This window comes from Mobula birostris, chromosome 1 (genome assembly GCF_030028105.1).
Source record: "Mobula birostris isolate sMobBir1 chromosome 1, sMobBir1.hap1, whole genome shotgun sequence".
Lineage (NCBI taxonomy): Eukaryota > Metazoa > Chordata > Chondrichthyes > Myliobatiformes > Myliobatidae > Mobula > Mobula birostris.
The window spans coordinates 166,566,779-166,583,743 of NC_092370.1; positions in this window are offsets into that span (position 1 = coordinate 166,566,779).

Consider the following 16,965-nt stretch of genomic DNA (forward strand, 5'->3'; position numbering starts at 1 on the left):
CAATCGGTATAATAATGTTAAGTTCACTTTCCCAGTCAGCTTTAATTTTATTGGAAACATCAGGACATAAATTCATAATTAGAAGGTTTTCCTTGGGTTCGGTTTTAGGAACTTCACTTCCTTTAACTTCTTCCAAATTGTATAAACAAATGAATAATCCAATAGTTAAGTATACTTTACGTATATGATTTCAACTTCGAAGATTTTTTGGGTTTAATCAATTTATTTTAGCAAGTCCTATTATATCTAATTTCCTTTTTCAATCTTCCACTATGGATCAAGCTTACTTTGATTGGAAAAGCAAAGGTATAATACGATTTCGTGATTTATTTCTGGATAATTGTTTCATGTCTTTTGATGAACTTTCTAATAAATATAACTTACCCAGATCTCACTTTTTTAGATATCTACAGATAGAAACTTTTAAATTACTGTTTCTCCTACTTTTCCACACCCATATCCAATGGACACTTTGGAAAAAATTTTAGATTTAAATCTCTCTCAGAAAAGTGTTGTGGCAGAATCCTTAAAAGCAGGCTTGAGCCAGTATGTACTGATCAGTTCAAGAGAGCCAAGTTACAAGTATACTATTGTATTACATAAAGATAGCAGCTTGTATTTCAAAGGAGAACGGGCTGCTTTTTTTAAAAAATGGGGATAACAAGCACTGACCACCATCATATCCTTCAATCAAAAGAGGACATAGATTCTTGGGTAATATTAGTGCAAGTAAGTACCAAATGTTTATTGAACTGCAAACCAGTTACATATTTCCCAATCATCTTCCTTTATAGACTTCCTTCCACTCAAGCTTCCAGGGTTATAGTCATAGTCATACTTTATTGATCCCGGGAGAAATTAGTTTTTGTTACAGATGCACCATAAATAATAAATAGTAATAGAACCATAAATAGTTAAATAGTAATATGTAAATTATGCCAGTAAATTATGAAATAAATCCAGAACAAGCCTATTGGCTCAGGGTGTCTGACCCTCCAAGGGAGGAGTTGTAAAGTTTGATGGCCACAGGCAGGAATGACTTCCTATGACGCTCTGTGCTGCATCTCGGAGGAATAAGTCTCTGTCTGAATGTACTCCTGTGCCCACCCAGTACATTATGTAGAGGATGGGAGACATTGACCAAGATGGCATGCAACTTAGACAGTATCCTCTTTTCAAACACCACCGTGAGAGAGTCCAGTTCCATCCCTACAACATCACTGGCCTTATGAATGAGTTTGTTGATTCTGTTGGTGTCTGCTACCCTCAGCCTGCTGCCCCAGCACACAACAGCAAACATGATCGCACTGGCCACCACAGACTCGTAGAACATCCTCAGCATCGTCCGGCAGATATTAAAGGACCTCAGTCTCCTCAGGAAATAGAGACGGCTCTGACCCTTCTTGTAGACAGCCTCAGTGTTCTTTGACCAGTCCAGTCTATTGTCAATTCGTGTCCCCAGGTATTTGTAATCCTCCACCATGTCCACACTGACCACCTGGATGGAAACAGGGGTCACCGGTACCTTAGCTCTCCTCAGGTCTACCACCAGCTTCTTAGTCTTTTTCACATTAAGCTGCAGATAATTCTGCTCACACCATGTGACAAAGTTTCCTACCGCAGCCCTGTACTCAACCTCATCTCCCTTGCTGATGCATCCAACTATGGCAGCGTCACCCGAAAACTTCTGAAGATGACAAGACTCTGTGCAGTAGTTGAAGTCCAAGGTGTAAATGGTGAAGAGGAAAGGAGACAAGACAGTCCCCTGTGGAGCCCCAGTGCTGCTGATCACTCTGTCGGACACACAGTGTTGCAAGCACACGTACTGTGGTCTGCCAGTCAGGTAATCAAGAATCCATGATACCAGGGAAGCATCCACCTGCATCGCTGTCAGCTTCTCCCCCAGCAGAGCAGGGCGGATGGTGTTGAACGCACTGGAGAAATCAAAAAACATGATGTGTTCTGTTTGAAAAGGCCAAGGTGGGATCCACAGAACCTGCCACAGTTGGGACAGATAACCTTCAGAAGAGGGTCAGTGGGTAACGTGGGAAATTGCACATTACTCCTGCCATTTTCACTTGGCTTATGTGCAACTCCAAAGAGACCTCAGAACTAACAAATTCTTCATTTGTTTAGTGTTCACATAATCATCAAATTCAAACTCATCAAGTTTCAAAAGCTGGGCCTCTGTACCTGTTCTGAAACTGTCTACTGAACTACCTCATTGGCAGACCAACAACGATGTTGGTAACAATACTTGATCATCAATTTGGAGAATTGTGATCACAATTCTATCTCCTTTAACTTAGCACTGGAGAGGGATCGCAACAGACAAGTTAGGGAAGTGTTTAATTGGAGTAAGGGGAAATAAGAGGCTATCAGGTAGGAACTTGGAAGCATAAATTGGAAACAGACGTTCTCAGGGAAACATACGGAAGAAACGTGGCAAATGTACAGGGGATATTTGCGTGGGATTCTGTATAGGTAAGTTCCAATGAGACTGGGAAAGGATGGTAGGGTACAGGAACCATGGTGTACAAAGGCTGTTGCAAATCTAGTCAAGAAGAAAAGAAGAGCTTATAAAAGGTTCAAAAAACTAGGTGATGATAGAAATCTAGAAGATTATAAGGCTAGCAGGAAGGAGCTTAAGACTGAAATTGGGAGAGCCAGAAGGGGCCATGAGAAGACCTTGGCGGATAGGATCAAGGAAAACCCCAAGGCATTCTACAAGTATGTAAAGAGCTAGAGGATAAGACGTGAGAGAATAGGACCAATCAAGTGCGACAGTGGAAAAGCGTGTATGGAACCAGAGGAGATAGCAGAAGTACTTAATGAGTACTTTGCTTCAGTATTCACTATGGAGAAGGATCTTGGCAATTGTAGAGATGACTTACAGTGGACTGAAAGCTTGAGCATGCAGATATTGAGGAAGAGAATGTGCTGGAGCTTTTGGAAAGCATCAAGTTGGATAAGTCACCGGGACCGAACAAGATGTACCCAAGGCTACTGTAGGAGGCGAGGGAGGAGATTGCTGAGCCTCTGGCGATGATCTTTGCATCATCAATGGGGACAGGAGAGGTTTCAGAGGATTGGAGGGTTGCAGATGTTGTTCCCTTATTCAAGAAGGGGCTCAGAGATAGCCCAAGAAATTATAGACCTGTGAGTCTTACTTCAGTGGTTGGTAATTTGATGGAGAAGATCCTGAGAGGCAGGATTTATGAACATTTGGAGAGGCATAATATGATTAGGAATAGTCAGCATGGCTTTGTCAAAGGCAGGTCGTGCCTTATGAGCCTGATTGAATTTTTTGAGGATGTGACTAAACATATTCATGAAGGTAGAGCAGTAGATGTAGTGTATATGGATTTCAGCAAGGCATTTGATAAGGTACCCCATTACAAAGCTTATTGAGAAAGTAAAGAGGCATGGGATCCAAGGGGACATTGCTTTGTGGATCCATAACTGGCTTGCCCACAGAAGGCAAAAGGTGGTTGTAGACAGGTCATATTCTGCATGGAGGTCGGTGACCAGTGGTGTGGCTCAGGGATCTGTTCTGGGACCCCTATTCTTCGTGATTTTTATAAATGACCTGGATGATGAAGTGGTTAGTAAATTTGCTGATGACACAAAGGTTGAGGGTGTTGTGGATAGTGTGGAGGGCTGTCAGAGGTTACAGTGGGACATTGATAGGATGTAAAACTGGGCTGAGAAGTGGAAGATGGAGTTAAACCCAGATAAGTGTGAGGTGGTTCATTGTGGTAGGTTAAATATGATGGCAGAATATAGTATTAATGGTAAGACTCTTGGCAGTGTGGAGGATCAGAGGGATCTTTGGGTCCGAGTCCATAGGACACTCAAAGCTGCTGCGCAGGTTGACTCTGTGCTTAGGAAAACATACAGTGCATTGGCCTTCATCAATCATGGAATTGTGTTTAAGAGCTGAGAGGTAATGTTGCAGCTATATAGGACCTTGGTCAGACCCCACTTGGAGTACTGTGCTCAATTCTGGTCGCCTCACTACAGGAAGGATGTGGAAATCACAGAAAGGGTGCAGAGGAGATTTACAGTGATGTTGCCTGGTTTGGGGAAAATGCCTTATGAAAATAGGCTAAGTGAACTCAGCCTTTTCTCCTTGGAGCGACAGAGGATGAGAGGTGGCCTGATAAAGGTGTACAAAATGATGAGAGGCATTGATTGTGTGGATAGTCAGAAGCTTTTTCCCAGGGCTGAAATGACTAGCATGAGAGGGCACAGTTTTAAGGTGCTTGGAAGTAGGTACAGAGGAGATGTCAGGGGTCAGCTTTTTCTTCAAAAACGCAAAGCATGGTGAGAGCGTGGAATGGGCTGCCAGCGACAATGGTGTAGGGAGAAATGAAAGGGTCTTTTAAGAGACTCCTGGATAGGTACATGGAGGTTAGAAAAATAGAGGGCGATGGGTAACCCTACGTAATTTCTAAGGCAAGGACATGTTCGGCACAGCTTTGTAGGTTTTCTATGTTTCTATCATCACAGATGCACTTCCAGGCTGTGTGATTAGGCCCTACTTTATTCTCTGTGCACATGATTGTGTAGCTAAGCACAGCTCCAATGCTATTTACAAATTCACCAATAACAGTAATTTTGCTGGACGAATAACAGACGGTGATGAGTCAGTCTACCTGGAAAAGAGAGGACACCTCGTTGAGTGATGAAATCTTTCATTCAACATCAGCAAAATTAAAGAGTTGATTGTTGACTTCAGGAAGGGGAAGGAGGGCAAATATGTACCCATCTACAATGGAGAATCAGTGGTGGAGAGAGTCAGCAGCTTTGAATTTCTGGGCAAAAACACATCAAGTGACCTCTGCTGGGCTCAACACATGATGCAATCACAAGGTGCATCAGTGTCATTAAATTCTTGAGGTTAAGAGGATCTTATAACTGAAAGTACATCGATTGGTTTCTTCATGGTCTGGCATGAATCTGCAAGAAACTCCAGAGAATAGATGATACTGCCTCATGGAGGCAACATTGCTCATCAAAGATGCCCACCATTCTGCCCATGCCACCTTCTGCAGCCATCACTGGGCAGGGGGTACTGAAGCGTGAAGTCCCACACCACTGGGTTGCCGACCTTCAATCTGGAAAAAGAAACCTTTGTCTCCTGACATCTGCACAGTGACCAGCCCTTGCACAAATGTACAGTGATTAACTGAGGGTTTTGGCTTCAGCCAGGACACTGATATTTGTGCCATGGATTTTCTATTTAATTCTAATTGTCTTGTTCCAAGGTCTTTTGACATTATCATGCAAAATTCCCAAGTTTCACAGCTGTAACGATGTGTTGGTATGAAAATCCGTCACAGAACACTTGGTTATGATACAGAGATTTAGTGGTTGAAAATGCTCATAGGTAGAATCTGAACAACTGATTTGCCTTGCATAACTTTCTCGATATTTGCCTCTTGGGAAAGAGCACTACTTAGGTAGGCAAAGTAGTTGCATTTCATACAACTTATGCATCAATCTTCATACAATAACAGCCTTAATAGCTTTTAAATATGTGTAAGAATCAAAGAGATTTTAAAGAACATTTTTATACCCTTGGCTTTAAGACGAAGCAAAGTTCCTGGGACCCAGCAAAGGCTCTCAGACCAAGAATGTTCATCACTTCCCTTTCCAAAGATAGTGTCTGACCTGCGGTCTTTTCCCAGCATTTGCTGTATTTACTACTTCACATTTCTGGTATCAGATTAATTTGGATTTTTTGCTTATCAGAGTTCCTCCAATTTGCAGCAGTTCAGCTCAATTGTGTCAGGACCACAGGCCGAGTAAAATCCAGGGTCAATTATGCCCATCTACATTTGGTCCAGTAGTCTCTATACTGAATCACTGGAGAACTTCCCAAAAGCACAGCCTTCAGAGTCAGGTGCAGGATTGCTACTATGGAGCTGAAGTTGAAATTTGTTAGAAAGCTATATATTAACTCAGTTATCTGCTACCAATCAAGAAAAGTGAATGCTACAGAGGTCCCCTAACTGGTAGTTTGTACAGCTTTATGCACAATTGTAGTAATCAAAGTTCAATGCTGATTCTCAAATTCTACATGTATGAAGTCTTCAGAATCTCCATGTGATCACCTTCTGCTTACTCCTGATGTACTTGCTTGCTCCACTTCCCAAAGATGTGCAAATCGATAGATCAACTGGCCTCTGCTAGTTTTCCCTACAGTGTACATGAGTGTAGAATCTGGGTGGAACTGATAGTAAAGAGGAGAAAATGAAACGTGATTAGTGTAGGGTTTAGTGTAAGTGGATGCTTAATGGGTTGTAGGACTTGTTTCCATGTTGAATGACTATGACAATCAATACTAATCTCATTCTCCATTCACCTGACAGCAGGTAAAATGGTTGATCCCAAGGGGACTCATACTTGTCTGAGTACTGGGATAATACTTCAACAATATACACTCGGTGTCCACTTTATTAGGTAGATCAGTGGAATCCGACGTGGTCTTCTACTGCGTTAGCCCATCCACTTCAAGGTTCAACATGCTGTACATATAGAGATGCTCCTCTGCACACCACTGTTGTAGCCTGTGGTTATTTTATGTTACCGTCATCATCCCGTCAGCTTGAACCAGTTGGCTGTTCTTCTCTGACCGCTCTCATTAAGAAGGCATTTCATCCACACAACTGCCTCTCGCTGCATTTTTTTTTTGGAAACATTCTTTGTAAACTCCAGAGACTGCTGTGCATGAAAATCTCAGGAGACCTGAAGTCTCTGAGATACTCAAACCATCCCATCTGGCATCAATCATTCCACGGTTAAAGTAATTTAGATCCTATTTCTTCCCCATTCTAATGTTTGGCCTGAATAACAACTGAACCTCCTGACCACGTCTGCATGTTTTTATGGATTGAGTTGCTGCACATGATTGGCTGATTAGATATTATACCTAATAAAGTGGCCATTACATTTAGATGCTTGGAGGTGATTTTGACCATGCAATGATATCAAACGGATAATAGATAACTTAAATAGTTAAATCGGGTTCACAGAAACTATAAATTCAGCATTATTAGATGAAGATAAAGTGATTTTTGTCTTAACTCTACTGCTGTGAACCTTTAATGCAAATGAACTTCAGAATAAGAGTAGTGAAGCAGATCACGTAGTCTGTTCTACCTATGCCACGTAGTTCTACTCTCATCCACCTTTTCTCTCAGCTTTTTTTTTAAATATATAAAACACACATCTTTTTGAATAAACTACTGAATCTACCATTGCCAATCTCTGATGGCTCATTCTAAATCATAAATTCCTCACCACATTTGTTTGCCTTTTGTGTTATCTATTTGGCAAGAACAAATTCTGATTATGACTGATTAAACTCGGAGCAAGGGCAGTTCTCAACTTCAAATGTATAGATGCCTCACAGAACATTTTTGTTCTACAAAGATACATTAAATCTAGCTCTTTCTGATTTCTAGTCCTACTGCCAACAGACAATGCTTCTCCTTATTTAAGTGTCATTAATTAGGGATTTCTTTGCTAGATCCCCTCTTCACAACCTCTAATCCAATAGGAAATACTTTTCCACTATTCATATTATTAAAATCCAATTTGATGGCCTTCCATTTTGTTTCCACTTTCTTCAAGGCTTTGATATCCTTCCTTAAGAGCTGTCCACAGAAGTAAATATAATACATTTGCAGAAGGCTAGCCATTATAGCCCTACACAAGTTTTGTTGAAATAGTTCATACTGTTAAGTGTCCAATGTGTTGACTGGACTATTGCTATCAATATTAAATGCCACTTTTTCACCCCCTCACACATTAGCTCTCTCATTTGAATTCTTGCTATTCCAGATGCTTGAGGGCAAGGGAAAGAGTGAGGTGTGGCAGGTGACAGTGATATTGGTAAGACAGACTTGTGCAGAGGAGACAATGCTTGTAAATAGTCAATAGCAAGTAGGGTGTGGAAGCAATGTAATGGACTACTTGCAGATGCTTGGGTGAATTGAAGGGTGAGGCCTGTTCTGGGGTTAGAATTTTAGGGCACTGACTACCAACACCTTCACGCCCTTCTCCCCCACCCCTTCAGGCCATAAGTGCAGCATGACTCATTACCAGGTCCCTAATGGAGCATCATGGCTGAGGAAGGACAGCAGTCTGTTCCTAACATGAGCTGCAAGACACAACATTTACGAGCAGGTATGCAATGCATTGGCAAAAAAAAAGGTATTATTTTAGTTTAAGCCACCTCCCCTCCCAATATCCTCAACTTCCGAAAATTAATTGCTCACTAACTTTTGAAAATTATACAAATATTGATTTTCTGCCATTTAAAAAAAAATACCTGTTCACAGCCTAGCTACATTGCAGTACTGACAGGGGCTTTATTAACCATCACTTTAGTAATGATTGGCATAATCTCTTTGTCATGTTCTGTTAATAAGGACTCTTCCCCCCCCCCCCCCACACCCACCAAGTGCCTTCTTCTCAATTTAACAATTGCCAATATTTTTTATTCAAAATATCCTACTTTTTCCAACTAAGTTGGATTCCTTCAGGCAACGATGCATTAAACTCCTTTGCCAGGCATCTGTCCTATTGACCAGTCAATGTTTTCCTAAGCATTCTGCTACTCTCCCCAAAGTCTACTACATTTCCCAGGTGGTCTTCATCTTCAGACACTTAAACAATGACCTGCTGACCTGAGTGCAGGTAATTTTTTTTATTCATCACTAGAGTACAAGTCCTCCTACAGAAGCCAGCAGATACTGCAGTGTGCATACCTCTAGTCTGAAAAGTATTCCATCACCCCTACTTTGTTTTCTGCCCTTTAGTGAATATCCAAGCTGCCATTGCCCGTTAATCCAATGCATCTCATTTTTCTTGCAAATTGGTTGTGGCACTTTCCATCATACAGCTTCTCAAAGTCTACATACACACCATTAAATGCAAGACCTTCATGAACCCTCATATTACTTCACTGTCCAGCTTTCAATTCTAATTCATGCCCTGTAGGTGCAATGATTGACTTTGCCAGGCTGATAACAACATTATCTCATCAAATTACAGCCAGTGCATTTGATATCTACAGTATGATCACTTTTTCTGGTCTCAAATAAAAGGAACAGCATCTACAAATGGTACAAAATATTACTAAAAGGACAGAAGATGCAGGAAGCCTGAAACATAAACCAAAAGCACTGGAAATTTTCAGCAGGTTAGACAGCATATATGGAAAAAAAAAACCTGTTTTCCTTGCAGTAGGCTCCAACTACCTCACTGCCCTTGAAAAAGTCCACCTGTCTTCTTGGTTCTATGCAGGGTGGGGCACTGGAAAATAGATCTTCATAATGGGATGGCATTAAAGTTGAGCGAACCTATTCAAACTATTTTGAGATCATAGGGAAAGCTACTTAACATAACTTTGGCAGTCTGAGTCAATTATCAATACATCTTTACAGAAAAAATAATGTACTGTTGAATTTCATTACATCAGGGATTCCCAACCTGGGGTTCATGGACCCCTTTCTTGTATTGATCCACAATTTAAAGAAGTTTGGGAACCCCTGGATTAAATGAACCCCTAAGATTTTGTTGTCTTTATCTACATTAAACTATTAGTCTTGTTTAAAATAATTCAGACTAATCCTAATATTAAATTTCCATTTTTGTGTTGGTCGCTGAATATTGGACCACAGATAGCCTTGACAGTGCTAAGGATTCTGTACACGTCATGGTTAACAATGAGCTGCTGTACTTCCTACAGTCTTCTCACCCATCATCTGTTCTACTGGTCCTCAACTCTTTTACCTTCTCACACACGAGGAATTCTGCAGATGCTGAAAATTCAAGCAACACACATCAAAGTTGCCGGTGAATGCAGCAGGCCAGGCAGCATCTCTAGGAAGAGGTACAGTCACTGTACCTCTTACTAGAGATGCTGCCTGGCCTGCTCTTTTACCTTCTGTTGCATGCAAAGCTGTTTATTTTGCCTTTGAGTACTGAAAACCTTCCAGTACTCAAACACTTCCACAGAGTTAATTTGCAAATGGATCTCACAGCCATTCCCATATAATGAGTCACAGTGTTTCCTCGTTGCAAAGCCAAGTCTTGCTTCAGAGGTGTAAATACTGAGGTTATCAAGGCAGTCCGGGCACTGTCAAAATCCTCCAGGGGTTGATTGGCTAAGATCTGACAGGTTATCTGTCTGAGAAGATTTATCTCTAGGGTTCTCGAGACCATGCAACATTGATTTTTCTTGCAGCAGTGTTTCTGCTTATGCTGAAGTTTTAGGGCCAGGCTGACAAGAGATAACAGAATGAATTATCTTCCAGTTAGCCGTACAGAGATTTGTAAGTGTCATGTCAGAGGTGATGCAGACATCTTTACTGTCTCTCGCTCAGATGATGATATAATCTAAAAGGTGCCATCCCCTGGATCAAAGATGCTCAAAGTTCAAAGTAAATTTTATTATCAAAGAACATATACATCACCATATACAACCCTGAGATTCAGTTTCCTGTGGGCATACTCAGCAAATCTATTGAATAGTAACTGTAACAGGATCAATGAAAGACTAACCAGAGTGCAGAAGACAACAAACTGTGCAAATGCAAATATAGATAAACAGAAATAAATAATGAGCACATGAGATAAAGAGTCCTTAAAATGAGATCATTGGTTGTGGAAAACGTCTCAATGATGGGGCAAGTGAGCGTAGTTATCCCCTTTTATTCATGAGCCTGATGGGTGGGGAATAGTAACCGTTCTTGAACCTGGTGGTACGAGCCTTGAGGCTCTTGTGCCTTGTATCTAGTGGCAGCAGCGAGAAGAGAGGATATCCTGGGTGGTGGGGATCCCTGATAATGGATGCTGCTTTCCTGCAAAAACACTGCATGTAGATGTGCTCAGTGGTTGGGAAGGCTTTACCTGTGATGCACTGGGCCTAATCTACTCCTTTTGTCGGATTTTCTGTTCAAAGGCACTGGTGATCCAGAGCAGGCTGTGATGCAGCCAGCCTATTTATGCTACATTACACATCTATAGAAGGTTGTCAAAGTTTTGGATGTTGACTTGAGTTCTCGTATTTAACTCTTTAATATTATGTCAGGAGGTTAATGCTGCTGGAGTTGATCCCCCTATGCACTCATTGCTGAAATGGTGCACCTTTCCAAGCTGTATTGAAATTACCCAAGAGGATCAGTTCACTGCCCATTGAGGTTCACACCAGAGCCTTTTCCAAGTTAAAAAAGGTCCTTTTTGGTCTCTACTGTAACTTTGAGTCCGATGTGCCGATGACCACAGCATGTTGATACCACATTAAAGACAGCCAGACATTCACTTATCATGGAACAAGTCACTGAGATACCAGACTATCTCATTTTCAACACAGAAACTCACCAATGAATACACCGTTCGTCTTCCAGTCCCACAACACAATATATTCACCATATTGTTCTTTGAATGGCCCACATTTTGCCTATCACCCCTCACTCAGAACATTGAGATCAGTGTTGAAGGATCTGAGTTGCCATGATTCACTACCAGACCAATATTGAAGTCTGTCACTTCTGTAACAGTCCATGAGGATGTTGACATTGCAGGTCCTGAATCCCAAATAGACATGGACATGCACGTATCCACTGCCTCAACCTCACATTTTCTCCAAACCTCCTCTTGATCTCCCTCATCCATGGTTCTCCCATTTCCCAAATCTTTTTGTTTTCCCCATCCCTAGCCCCACCCCCTAACCTCCACCTCACCCTCAACTTTCAACACTCTCCCCCTCTCTTGGCTCAGTCCTCTCATCTCTACCCTTGACACCCCTTTTGAAAGTCCATTTAAAAGTGCTGTAATCAGTAGCAACTAATCAGTGTCCTAATTTATGTATTACCTTAAACTTCTCCCAATGAATATCTTTACTTCTTCTGGTCAATTTATTAAGATACTACTAAATCTCCAATATACTCTCTTTATCACAAAACTGATCAATGTCATTATCAATTGGAACAAATCAACTTACTCTTTTTCCTGAAATAGGATGAACAATAGAAACCAGGTCCAGAGAGTATATTCAATACCACACCAACCGTCTCCCTCTGTAAACAACTGACATATTATCTTCACACATCGTCATATTTGGTGTTCATTGCCAAACCATTCCAATCCAATTTGACAATCTGCCAATAGTTGAACAAGCAGGAGAAACACTTACAAAACAGTTCTGTAAATGGAAGGACATTACATTTAGTGAACAAATCTCCTCCACTGATTTTGCCAGCAAGGTCCAATTCTCACATAATTGTGATACTTTATCTATTCATGCCAGTGCTCCGCAAGTACCTTCAACAGACCGCGCAGAAGCCTCAATAAGATTCTACTAAACCAACACTTTCTGCGTCTCTTTTTTATTCCATTTCAAATATAGCAGTAATATTCAAAACTCATTGCATCTATGAAGCTGTCATAAATGTTAATATTCAAATCACTACAATATACTGTATAATTAAACAAGAATTACGTCACCCCTAACCTTCAGTCTTTTTGCGAGATGCCTTTATATAACATTAAATGAAGCCATCATATCGGCTCAGAGCGATCCAATAATTATAAATAATTTCACATTACTGTATTTCTTTTGCTGCTAGACAATTCTAGATTTCTGCTCTTGTTTAGCCCAGTAATCAGCATGTGTAACAGTAACCAAACTGGTCAAAGTGGTCATAATATTGCTAAACTGTAGTGATTAGGGTTGTGTGGGCTGGTTCAAGAAGAGAATGAATGAAGGGAAGTAGCTCATCTTGAACCCAGCAGTGTGGGATGTTATGCTTTTCTACGTCCTACCCAATGGAAGCTGTGAGAAGATGGCATGGTCTGGATGGTGAGGATCTTTGAAAACAGATGCCTCATGAAGACACTACCAACGGTGAAGAAAGTGGTGCCCATGACATATTGGGCAAAGTCCACTACTCTCTGAAGCTTCTTACGTCTTTGCACATTTGAATAGCTAGACCAGACCATAATGCAGCTGGTTAGGATACTTCCAGCAGTGCATCTGTAGAAATTCTAGAATCTGCAGTGTTCATTGATAAGCTGCCCCCCCCCCACCCCGAAACCCACTAAGATACTAACAGGCTTTCCTCATTGCATCTATGAGCTGAGCTAGGGACAGGACATGAAATATTTTAATGCCCAGGAATTTAAAGCTGCTGACTCACTCCTGTTTCTGATCCCCATGTAGTCAGAATCAGAATCAGAATCAGAATCAGGTTTATTATCACCAGCATGTGACGTGAAATTTGTTAGCTGAGCAGCAGCAGTAGAATGCAATACATAATCTAGCAGAGAGAGAAAAAAATAATAAATAAAATAAAACATAATAAATGAACAAGTAAATCAATTACATATATTGAATAGATTATTTAAAAATGTGCAAAAACAGAAATACTGTATATTTAAAAAAAGTGAGGTAGTGTCCAAAGCTTCAATGTCCATTCAGGAATCGGATGGCAGAGGGGAAGAAGCTATTCCTGAATCGCTGAGTGTGTTTCTTCAGGCTTCTGTATTTCCTACCTGATGGTAACAGTGAGAAAAGGGCATGCCCCGGGTGCTGGAGGTCCTTAATAATGGCCGCTGCCTTTCTGAGACAGCGCTCCCTGAAGATGCCCTGGGTGCTTTGTCAGCTGGTGCCCAAGATGGAGCTGACTAGATTTACAACCATCTACAGCTTCTTTTGGTCCTGTGCAATAGCCCCTCCATACCAGACAGTGATGCAGCCTGTCAGAATGCTCTCCATGGTATAACTATAGAAGTTTTTGAGTGTATTTGTTGACATGTCAAATTGCTTCAAACTCCTAATATAGTATAGCAGCTGTCTTGCCTTCTTTATGACTACATCAATGTGTTGGGACCAGATTAGATCCTCAGATCTTGACATACGTTCACCCTCCTTCACCTCCATGAAGCCAAAAATCAGTTCTTTGGTTTTACTGAATGCTGAGTGAGAAATAGTTTTTGTGGCAACACTCAACCTATCTCACTCTGGTAAGCTGACTCATCACCACCTTTGATTCATTCAACAAAAGTAGTGCCATCAGAAAATTTCAAAGTGGTATTGAAGCTATGCTTAACCATGCTGTCATGTGTTTATAGAGGAGATCAGGGGAACAAATCACACCATCTTGAGCTAGTGATCAGCAAGAGTACATGCTGTACCAATGATCATTGACTGAGGTCTCTGTCAATGAGGAAGTTGAGTTGCAGAGGGAGGTACTGAGGCCCAGATCTTGAAATCTGATCAGGAGTTTGAATCGAATAATTACATTGAATCCCAAGCTGGAGTCAATGAACAGCAGCCTGATGTATGAGTTCCTGTTGCCCATATAGTCCCGAGAACAGTGAAAAGCCAGATAAATCACATCTGCTGTTAGTCTGCTGTGGGGGGGCAAGCAAATTCCAGTGGATGCAGGCCATTTCTGAAGTAAGAGTTAATTGAAGTGTTACATGCTCAAAGGAGATCTGTTTTTTTTGTGAGAATGATGTAATGGTCTTTTGGAGGTCACCTGATGTGATTTTCCCGTGAAGTGAGGTCATGTGATGACATGTGCCCCCTGACTATATAAGGGTCGACTCAGGTGACGCAGTTAGTTTTTGAGTTTGTAGATTTCCAGATAGAACATGTTGTGCCTCTGTTTCTGTTGTGTATTTGTTTTTGTGACGCAGTTTCATTTTTAAAACGGAAGGTGCGTTCTTTTACAAGATACAGTATATTTGGACTGGGAATTTGTGGCTGGAAGTGCCAATTTGCTCAATTCCGACAGTTTTCAAGGGAGAGTGAAGAATTCATCGAAGTGAAGGACCGAGACGTTGGTATTGTTTGGCAGTTTAATAAAGGATCGACCTTATTGAGAGCTTGTTGGGGAAGTACCTGCATCGAGATAACTCTTGCCAGAAAGAGCGAAGAGTTCATGCAAAAAGATGCTCTCTCTCTCTCTAAAGGAATTTAAGGTCAGTTGATTTAAACTGTTTATTTTCGGCAACGGGAATCCTGTGGACAGAACCGGCAGTAAAGGTGCGTCTGTGAAGAAATCCTTCTCCGGAGAAGTCTCTCCCAATTGAGTGTGTAAAACTGTTGGACTTTCGAAGTTATCGCTTTAAGGACTATATCTGACTGTATCGCTTTAAGAACGGTTTTCGCATTTAACGCTTTAAGAACGTGAGCAGAGTGAAGTTGGTGAACGGCTGAGTACCTGTTAACCTCCGGTTAAAGTTTTCCTTTGTTTTTTTTCCCCTTATCGTTCATACTTGTTTAATAAATGTTTGGTTGTTTTTATATAACCTGTCTCGGTTAATATTCATTGTTGCCAGTTACGTAACAGAAGCCATAACTAACCTCTTGAAACACTTCATGGTTAATGTAAATGCAACCAGACAGTCGTCATTGAAGCAAGTGATCAATCTCTCTTGGGAACGACATAATAGATGCCCTCTGAAGCAGGTGAGAACGTCGGACCATAGCAGATGAATATATTCGCAACTACTCCAGCCAGTTGGTCCTTTCAGATCATTAGAACTTAGCCAGGTATGCCATCTGGACCAGATACCTTATGTAGATTCACTATCTTAAAAGTTGGCCTCAAACTAAAATTACAGAGTCATCCAGAGATCTGGAGTCTCTTTTGAGTGTGTCATAGTTCTGCCTGTCAAAGCATGCATAAAAGTCATCAAACTGATCTGGGAATGACGAGTCATTGCCATTTATGCTACCCAATCTTACAATTATAGGAAGTGATACTGTGCAAGTCCTATAAACTCTGCCAAAACTGTCGAGCCTTCACTTGGGATTCCAGTTTAGTCCAAAATTGACTCTTTACAAATTTGACCTTGCTAAGGTCTTCTGGAGATTGTATCCAGACATCTTATATGGCAAACAACAGGAATTCTGCAGATGCTGGAAATTCAAGCAACACACATCAAAGTTGCTGGTGAACGCAGCAGGCCAGGCAGCATCCCTAGGAAGAGGTACAGTCGACGTTTCAGGCCGAGATGCTTCGTCAGGACTGACTGAAGGAAGAGTTAGTAAGAGATTTGAAAGTGGGAGGGGGAGGGGGAGATCCAAAATGATAGGAGAAGACAGGAGGGGGAGGGATGGAGCCAAGAGCTGGACAGGTGATTGTCTAAGGGGATATGAGAGGATCATGGGACAGGAGGTCCGGGGAGAAAGACAAGGGGGGGGGGAACCAGAGGATGGGCAAGGGGTATAGTCAGAGGGACAGAGGGAGAAAAAAGAGAGTGAGAGAAAGAATGTGTGTATAAAAATAAATAACGGATGGGGTACGAGGGGGAGGTGGGGCATTAGCAGAAGTTAGAGAAGTTGATGTTCATGCCATCAGGTTGGAGGCTACCCAAACGGAATAGAAGGTGTTGTTCCTTCAACCTGAGTGTGGCTTCATCTTTACAGTAGAGGAGGCCGTGGATAGACATGTCAGAATGGGAATGGGATGTGGAATTGAAATGTGTGGCCACTAGGAGATCCTGCTTTCTCTGGCAGACAGAGCGTAGGTGTTCTTATATGGCCCTGGGTTTTCAGTCCTAAATGCAACAGATGTAGCCTTCAGAATATTACAAATTTCTTAGTCTATCCAGGGCTTCTGGTTGTGGAAGACGCGATATTTTTTATGGATATACAATTGTCCACACACGTCCTTGTGGAGTTGGTAACAACTGTGACATATACATTTAGATCCACTGCTGAATCTTTGAAAACGGTCTAGTCCACTGACGTGAAGCAATCCCAGATTTGCTCATTTGTTTCTGCAGTCCAGCTCTTTGTAGTCCTCTTCACTGGTGCCATGCTCTTCAATCTCTGACTGTACTCAGACAGAAGCACAACCAGGTGGCCGGATACACCAAAGTCCAGGCGAGGGATGAAGTGGAGAACATTCTTGATTGTGGTGTACCAGTGGTGTT